This window comes from Ictalurus punctatus, chromosome 14, assembly GCF_001660625.3.
Source record: "Ictalurus punctatus breed USDA103 chromosome 14, Coco_2.0, whole genome shotgun sequence".
Classification (NCBI taxonomy): Eukaryota; Metazoa; Chordata; class Actinopteri; order Siluriformes; family Ictaluridae; genus Ictalurus; species Ictalurus punctatus.
The window spans coordinates 22492586-22502518 of record NC_030429.2 but is presented as its reverse complement, the minus strand read 5'-3'; the positions used below and the strand labels follow the sequence as shown (position 1 = coordinate 22502518).

Sequence of the window (9933 nt, the reverse complement as noted above, 5' to 3'; positions counted from 1 at the left end):
ATATATATATATATATATATATATATATATATATACTCGTGGGCCTGGACAGGCAGCTAAAATCTATACAGTACTCATTTTTCATATATTTATACTTTTTTACACTATACAAAGTTGGCAAAAAAAAAAAAAGAAAAGAAACCCATGAAGATTGTACACATATGAGTGTTGACACATAGAGGAGCAATCTTCATTGAAAGTGGCGTTGGTTTGGGACAAACTGAGAGAGCGCACAAGAGAAGGAGAGAGATGATCAACCATTTGCTTACCCAGAACACCCGAACGATAGTAATAATATTCATCGTATTATCATCAAATCACTGCAACCAGACTACATTCTGTCATCGCCGCCACTACTGTCTCCTCGTTTCCAGACTGTAATCATTTGAAAAACAGCCCCCGGTCTCCTTATTCAAAAATGAAACTTTACTTCATTTCCTTAAATGTGTATTGAAATTGATCCATGAAAGTCGGCTTTCGTCGAGACATTCCTTACAGAACGTGGATTTGGGGCAGTGGCGGTTAAGGCTCTGGGTTACTGATCGGAAGGTCGGGGGTTCAAGCACCAGCACTGCCAAGCTGCCACTGTTGGGCCCTTGAGCAAGGCCCTTAACCCTCTCTGCTCCAGGGGGCGCTGCATCATAGCTGACCCTGCGCTCTGTCTCCAGCTTCTTAACATGCTCATTACATGTGCTGTAATGTATATGTGACCAATAAAGACTCATTATCATTATTAACATCTTTGAAACAATAATAAGAAGAGTTTGTTTGGAGCTGAAGGCTGCAATTTGGGTTTGGGATTGTTAGTGATTGGTATGCTCTGAAAGTGACTCTGGAGCAATGATGTAGAGGAGTACAGACGTATAGACGTGTGTCACTGGCTTGCATCATATGGAAAACAAGAATGGGTGTCATTTACACACCGAATTGTCTGTCTGTGCATGCGTACGTGTGTGTGTGTGTGTGTGTGTGTGTGTGTGTGAACGTCTGTTCATCTGTGTCAGCAAAACCCCTTACACATTATTTCCAAACATCTGCCGGCGCAGTTATAAAGATGTGACTGTAATACTCGCAATCATGTCATTAACGCTGTTCCGCTTATATACAGGAATTATGGGTAATTTATGGTGTTTAATTTCATTTGATTAAATTTAATGTGCTCTGTCACAGATCGTGCCTCTCCTTCTCTTGCATCTCTACTCAGTCGTTCCCCCTCAACCGTTCCTCCAACGAAAATACACCGGACATCAAATGCCCTTGTTCAAGAAGGGCGTTAATCATCATCATCATCATCATCATCATCATCATCATCATTTTCTAAACCACCAATAATATTTCATCATCATTATTATTACAAGTGGCAATTAAAACATCTTTACAACCACAGAGTTTCTCATTTGTCGATTATTTACAGGAAGAAAAAGAAAACATTAAAAACATAATATAATCGGGGCTTTTATTACGCCCCCTTTTCCAGTTACTTTATAAAGAAACAAACTCAACATTAGAACACCTAGTCTATCACACGTACACGGTTATACACAGACCAACAATCAAACGGAAACAGAGTTTTTTTTTTTTTTTTTTTTTTTTTTTTTTTTTTAAAAGACCAGCTATTATTACTTATTGTAGTCGTTTATGTTCATTTAGAATAATGTGCACAAGAACCCTGACTGGGAGTGGCCAAGCCGGCGCAAGGACCAGCGCTTTAAACAATGAAAAGGAGAGCAGATGGAGGCTGGGACCAGAACAGCACACATCGAGGCAGACAGAGTGAAGGAGAGAGAGAGAGAGAGAGAGAGAGAGAGAGAGAGAGAGAGAGATGAAGACTGATAAGTTCCTCTGAACACACTTCACCTGACGGAGCAAGCTTCCTGGCTGACTGAGCCCTCCCACTAATACATTGCAGTCTATTAGTCCGTCTCACAAGCGACACTGATGCTAGTCACTCTGTATTTGTGTGTGTAAGAAAGAGAGTGGGAGAGGGAGAGAGAGAGTTTAGGGACACACGGCCCTGAGGGGCAAGATCACAGCAAACAAGCAAAATCACAATAATCTGAAAATCGCCATCACAAACTGTGCTGACCTTTCCTGCTAATAAAGCTTAAACGATTTGAACAGAACAGAAACGAGAGAAAGATAACGTCTGGAGACAGGACTGTGAATAAACATGTGGGCAGGAAGAAGAGCAGTCTGAGAAGAATTATCGCCTTCTCGATAAAAGCATCTGCTTTTCTCTCACTCTTGTCATGACTCGATTTGATGCCTTGACAGCTTTTCCACTGACAGCATGCAGGAGCCAGTACCAAATAAAAGTCTTACACTGCAAAGAAAAAAAGAAAAAAAGAGAAGATATTTTTAGCTAATTCAAATATCATGGGTAAATTCAACTATTTCTTTTTATTAGTTTGTTTTGAAACAAAAATAAGATTAAGCCTATATTCATACTCATTTCAGTACGTTTACACGGACAACAATAACCCGATATTAACCCGATTAAGACGATACTCTGATTAAGAAACTAGCATGTAAACAGCGATTATTGATGATCTTAATCCGACTAAAGTCATACTCGAAGTAAACACGAATGGAATTAAGACGTGTGGAGTACTCCTGTTTTAGTCGCATTATCGACGTGCGTTACAGACACGTACACACCTTAATCACACTATTAACGTCGTGTGGGAGTTTTCACCGCATTTTGCGACAGGACACGTACGCACATGGCAGCGCTCGACCGTTTTACTGCAAACAAGAGAGCACGGCTGCGTCCCAAACCGTGTACTTATCTACTATACAGTAGGAGAAATACACGGATTTTAGCTACTATATAGACAGAAATACGCGGTTTGGGACGCAGCCCACGGCTTCAAGCAGTCGTACGTTGCACGTACAGCACGACAAATAATTAACCGCACTTGAAGCGTTCGTAAAAATTTTAAATAAAAACACCCAACACTGTATACGGTCCCATAACGAAGACGAACTCTATGTCGATACGTGAAATTCTAGAGGGACGTCGGATGGCGTGGCGCGGTGACGTAATGACGCGGACTGTTAATCTAATTATGTTCTATAACATGTAAAACGGGTACATGAAAGGAATATTCTAAAAGCGACTCATGTAAACACCTTAATCACATTATTATCTTACTCAGAATAAGGTCAATAATTACATTACTAGATTCATTAGAATTAGAATAATTAGATTATTATTGTCCATGTATACGGACTCCATAGTCACGGACTTATTCTATTGGCAGATAATTCTAAAAAAAAAAAAAAAAAACGTGTTTCTAGATAAAAATTGTATTCCTAGAAAGAATAAAAATGAGCAATGTCTGCAAATAGAATAAGAAGCTTGAAATTAGCAAATATATTCAGGAATAGGCTTCATGATGTTATATTTATTATATAATAATCTCCAGATAACGTTTCGTCATTCAAGAAACTTACTAAGATATAGTTTTTTTTGCAGTGTATCACACTTGAGGGGGAAAAAGCTATTTACTTAAAGCTATTTACCTAGGAAACAACTGCTTATTTGTTTTAAATAATAATAATACTTTTTAAATCAAGTATTTGCGTGACCTCAGTTTGTATGTACAGTTGTTGTAGACATTTCCACAGTTGACCCTTTAACTCATCTCTGAGACACAGCTCAGTTATGTTTGCGTTGAAGGTTTGGTAGTAAATGCGAAGTGTTTTAATAAGGTAAGATTCGTTTGTGGATCCATTTTATCATTAAGTACCATCGACTTGTCATTTGTCTGGCGCCACGCATCATGGTGCAAACTTCAACAGCCGAGGTTAATTAGCTTTAGCTAACATTATGTTGCCTTTATACATGAATGATTTCGTATTCATGTCGATGTATTGTCCGCATTTTCTCTTACTTGTGATGTCAAATTTACATTTACAACTTTGTTATTGCTGATAACACAATATTAGTACAATCGTGTCTTAAATATAATCGTGTATTAAAATATCCAAAACTCTTTTAGCTGTACTTTTAGCTACCTCCCACTGCTTTGCGGTCAGTTTTCAGGACTCAGAATATCAGTACTCCTGTACTATGCAGAAATAGTACATCCATGTAACGGATGTAGCTAAATGAATGATTAAATACAGATTGAGTTACAACTGGTTGGATCAGATTAGACCCGTATATCTTTAACAACATGTTTGCAGCAGTTCAGCAGTTTTAACCTCAGAATTCATTGAGTTTCATCAGATCTCAGACATCACCGGTACCCAAGCCTGGTCCCGGAGAAGCCGCTGCCCTGCACATTTCAGTGCTTTCAGTGCTCTAACACGTCCATGTTAATGAGATGATTCCGGTGTGTTAGAGCAGGGAAAACATGACGATGTGTCAATTTAAACATCTCCTTGAGCTATTTCAGTATTTGTAATGAGCATCTAATATGTAATTCCACCAATAGCACATCATCACAATCATCAGGTATGCTGACTGGCTGGACTGGAATAAGCGGAATAACTGGGAGCCAAACCGGTGTCCTTGTCCATCTCACAAAAAATAGCAACTTTTCTAGAAGACAGAGTATTGTTTCTTTTATTATTATTATTATATTAATGTTTATCCATCCATCCATCTATTTTCTACACGGCTTGTCCTGGTGAGGGTTGCGGTGGCAACATACTAAGCAGGGCAGACCAGACTTCCCTTTCCCCAGCGACAGATTCCAGCTCCTCCTGGGGGATTCCCAGGCGTTCCCAATCCAGCCGGGAGATACGATCCCTCCATTGTGTCTTGATTCGGCCTCTGTGCTGTACAGGCAGCCTCTCGGGTGGCATCCTTACCTAATGCTCAAAACAGCACAATTGGCTCCTGTTGATCCAGAGAAGCAGCGACTCTACTCCGAGGTTTTCCTGGATTACTGAACTCCTCACCCTGTCCCTAAGGGTGAGTCCGTCAACCCCGCGGAGAAGCCTCATTTCCGTCGCTTGCACTCGCCATCTTGTCCTTTCGGTCATTACCCAACGTTCATGACCATAGGTGAGGATGGGGAGGTAGACTGACGTGTAAACCGTGAGCCTTGTCTGAGGGCACAGCTCCCGCTTCACCACCACGGACCGACACAGTGTCCGCGATACTGTAGTGATCTTCCTGTCGATCTCACGCTCCCCTTTTCCGTCACTCATGAACAACACCCCGAGATACGTAAACTCCTTCACTAAAGGCAGCTGCTCCCCCTCTAACCTCTTTTCCAAGAGAGAACCATAGACACAGACTCGGAGGTACTGATTCTCATCCCAGCCGCTTCAAACTCCGCAGCGGAATGCCCGAGTGTGTGTTGGAGATCACAGTCGGATGGGGCGAGAAGCACATCATCACCTGCATACAGCAGTGATGCCACCTCCAAACCCCCAAACTGCATACTCTCTCTATCACAAACAGGAGTGAGGACAAGGCAACCTTGGCAGAGTCCAACTCCTCAAATATCTCTGACAGGACAAAGAGCAAGTCCATTGTCCCACGGCCCGGACGGAAACCACATTGTTCCTCCCGAATCCGACGTCCAACTACAGGACCAAGTCTCATTTCCAACACTCTGACATAGGCTTTACCGGCGAGGCTGAGAAGTGTGATCCCTCTTAATGTTTATGTTCATCTGAATAGTTATTCTGTTAAATAAAGGTGTAACAAATCAACAAAGACGTTGTCTAAAATAATAGCAGGCTTTAGACTTTTGGACATAAAGTTTTAACATGCTCCATACTGAAGCAGCAGCAACACAAATGCTCTGCGTGATGCAATCGAGTGAAACGTAGAGAAACTGCCTCACAACTCAGACGGTGTCTGTCTCACTTCTCTCGTCTCGTCTCGTCTGTTCTGTTCATCTCGGGCTCTCATTGTGTTCTGCCTGCACGCCAAATTTACAACACTAGAATCAAATAAGTCAGTGGCACAGGAATGAGAATGCACCTTTTTTGAAATATAATAATGGTGTTTGTGAGGGTGTGTACTATATTAAGCTCGGATTGCCACCCCACCGTCGATCCACAAGCCTCACATAGAGAGCGTAAAGCATTTTGACACCTTTTAGTCTCCTACTGTCACAACCGTCCCATTCTCTCACACACACACACACAACTCGGTGAACGCTATACAAGTCTCTGTTCCAGTCAAGTACCGACATCTGCAGAAGGTTTGGCAGTAACAATTTTTAGGAAACATCTTGAGTAGACATCAGCTCAATACAGGCAGCATTATAATGAGGTCACGCATATTGGTACACAGGCAGTGTTTAATGAGCACACTACGTAAGTGGCAGTGTTTAATTAGCTCTAGCGCAGAAACCCACAAGCAGACCTGGGCAGTGTTTATACATTTAAACCGTTCACTGAATCAAAGAGAAGAGAAAACAGTACACAGTAAGATATAAGGTGTTGTGAAATATACAGAACACACACAGCTCGTACAACCCCCTGTCTCTCTCGCTCTCTCTCTCTAAAGTCCTAGACAGAAGAAAAGATCGTTGCTTTTAAATCTTTTTATCATCACTAATGTGGAACGAGGAACAATGCTTATAAGAAGTGAAGCTTTTATTCGTTCGCTAATTGTTCATGAACCAAAGCAGCAAAGGATGGAGGCCACATTAAGCCACAAAAGCAAGCACTCAACGAGAAGCGCTCCATAGATATGGATCGCCATTAAGTGTGAATGGGCGTAATGGTGGATTGATTAGAGCTCAGCTTTCTTACCCCGAGAACACTGAATGATCGGAAAGCAGCATGATCTCACAAGCGCTGTCCTGACTTACCAACAAGCCTACATGGACGCAGAGTCACAAACACATCGAAACCATCCACGCACAAAGGCATCACATCACATCCATACCCCCCCTTCACACGAACACGTCCCTTGAATTGATTATTTATGAAAATAACCCAACACGCGCCACGAATTTGTGGTCCTCGTGGTCCTAGATCTCGTTCTTCTCGGTGTCTGTAGTCGTAAAGACGCAGCTTTCAAAAATAACTAAATATTCAGTTCAGTCATCTTCAAATGATCTTAAGGCACGTTATTCAATAACTGCAATAAATCACTCGGCGACTATTCGTGAAATTAAGAAGGAGAGTGGAGGAAGTGGGAGTCGGGACCCACCAACGAGACCTGGGAGATTAAATAAGGAGTTAAATATTTTCCAGGCCAGTGTGTGATATAACTTCACCATTACTATATTTACAATATATACCAAATTTTTCAACCCCATCCAAAGTAAATAAATAAATAAATAAATAAATAAATAAATAATCTCTTCATTCCTATTGATTTTTGCACAGTTGCTAGTTTTAGCCGTCTTTTTACCCTCCCTTGAGTAGAAACAGGGTTGATTACATTTAACAATCTATTCCAGTCTGCTGAGCTCTTAAGTCTAGATTTTTATTCCTGCCAGCGCTTAAAATTGACCGAGGTGATTCTTCCCCTCCGACTAGTCTGCGATATCAAAATAGCTCTAAAGACTGAGGAGAAAGAATGAGAGCTTTAACTCTACTGACATTGTTGTTTTTTTCCCGTTATTCCTTAGGCTGGGTTTTGTAGCAGTGCTCTTGATCCACTTTCCCAAGCTGTAACTGAGCCTACTCAGGTCTTCAAAGTTCCAGATCGAGCACACACATGAATCCGGCATTTACGCAAGGCCCTGATATCAGTTATAAATGTATATTTACATAATCTTACTTAAAACTTTGATTTTCTGCCATATCATTTACATTTTTCTTATTGCTGATCATTCATAAGTGAATTCAAATATGATTGTGTTCACCGCTACTCTTATTTATCACTGATAGCTTTTCGATATAGTTGTTTAATAAGCATGTTTGTAAATTTAGCTACATCCCACTGCTTTGCTCAATCAGAATATCAATGAAATTTGAAAACAAAATAAATGATATATATATATATCTCCATATATATACAGATTTCTGGAAAGCTGCGCTGTGACAATGACACCGTTATATTGTGACGGTGTAAAGCAAGCTATATAAATAAAATTACGATGAATTTACTGAAATTGGTAAATTACCACTGCAACGGTGGAAAGTATCATGTAGTCAAAAATAGCACAAAACATGTGAGATTACAATTCCAATTACCGCGATTCGCCACCTAGTAAGCACGTAAAAGTACAATTACAGTTGTAAAAAGTATGCGAAGGGATTTAGTCACTCAAAACACAGAGAAAAATTCGATCCAAACATGATTTGGGTGCAGTATCTTTTTAATATCTTTTTAAAGAATGCATGGTTCTTACTCTTAAATTTAGGAAAATAAGGTGCAATTAGAGTTTATTACAGCAGTTTTTTCTTATTCTGAATTTGAAAAACTGTACATATACTATTAGAGAAGCCTAGTGTATTTTTTATTTATACCATGTAGGCCTGTTTCACTTCATGAATGCACACACCGCAGTTCCATTATCGCATGTTGCTGCCAAATGGCAACAATGACATTTCATCACTTAACAGAATACTCAAAATATATAAACTTGTTTAAATGAGAGAAAAAAAAAAAAAAATGTAAACGTTAACTTCTCAGAGAGTGTTTCGATTTTTTCCTTCAAGTGGTTAAGCCTACATATTGAAATATTAATCAAATTTCTGAGAGCCCTCTGATGATAACGTTCACCATGCCGTGTGATTGCAGAAAAGGAAGTACAAACAGCTCTTCCTGGTCATCTGACACGGCTTTTTTTTTCATGTCATGTCAAAGTTAAAGCCCCCTTTTTCCAGATACATAGGAAAATATTAGTTTTGTATTATTGCCCATCAAAAAATTAGAGATAAATTAACTGTTGCCATATGGCAACATCACGCAGTAAAGGGTTAAGTCGAAGTAACTCAGGTTTTTGAGTGTGATTTGGATTAAGCCTTCAGGTGACCAGTCAAAGAAGCTAATAACTATAAAAGAAAATCAATAATAAATATAATTTAATGGTAGGCTGTGATTTCGACCTGACTAACACACTCTCTCAAGCCAAATAAGATGGAACACATTTAAGCCTTTACCACGTTTAGTACGTGCACCTACAGGTGACATCCATGTGTCGAAGGCCCTAATGTAAGTGATGGACTGAATGGATAGAAATCAGGACTGTCTTACTGCAGAATAGAGAGACACAGTGTGTGAGTGAGAGAGAGAAAGAGCGAGAGAGAGAGAGAGAGACAGAGAGAATGATCACTCATTTGTCAGTGAAGTACTGCCTGGTCCAGCCTCCATGTATTGCTACACCCATCTTGAGTTACCTCCCCTTTAAAATACAAAAAAAAAAAAAGTATTACTGTTAAAACATTTATTATTATATTTATCATTATCATTACACTGCCATATAGTGCAGGTTAACTCTATTTCTCCATCTCATTTTCAGAGGCTTACAGATAGACAGAAAGAGAAAAGAGGATAACCTTGTATATTGGCTGCTTTTTCACGTCAATGATTTAACACACACACACACACACACACACACACACACACACACACACACACGCACACGCACACGGTCAGGTAAAGGCAGTATTAGGGCAAACTCTATCTCAAAGATTCCTGCAGAGACTTATCCCCATCAGCAAATAAAGTAAAAAAAAAAAAAAGAAAGAAGAAAGAAAGAAAAACCACGAGAACAGAGCAGCCTGCGTTACAGATGCCCTGACGGGGCGCGCAGCCCATTTCTCATTTCTCACAGCAAGTTTGGAAGAACATTTTGCTTCAATTCATCAACTGTCTATTTTTATGGCAAAGATGACCATCTTTTTTTTTTTTTTTGTATTTATGTTTTTCTTTCCTTCGGAATTACTGTATATCTCTTTTACAGATGTCCCAGAGGACCTGGAACAGTCAGTCTAGTGGTTAGTGCTTTTCCCTTCAGTTCACCAAGATTAATAGTTTTTCAATCCGGAGCTACGACACGT

At 40.0% G+C, this 9933-nt stretch overlaps 1 protein-coding gene across 4 annotated transcripts in view; it reads right to left on the bottom strand.

Moving 5' to 3' along the window:
* Nucleotides 1-38: 38 nt before the first annotated feature.
* The window catches only part of syt7a (synaptotagmin VIIa), a 54939-nt gene continuing 45044 nt past the window's right edge, over nt 39-9933 (bottom strand). For 2 of the 4 annotated variants that reach the window (XR_008397821.1, XR_006983597.2), the window contains one exon: nt 39-9275. The gene's annotated coding sequence lies outside the window, so the exon portion shown is untranslated. The other 2 variants (XR_006983598.2, XM_047159805.2) reach the window with 2 other exon arrangements.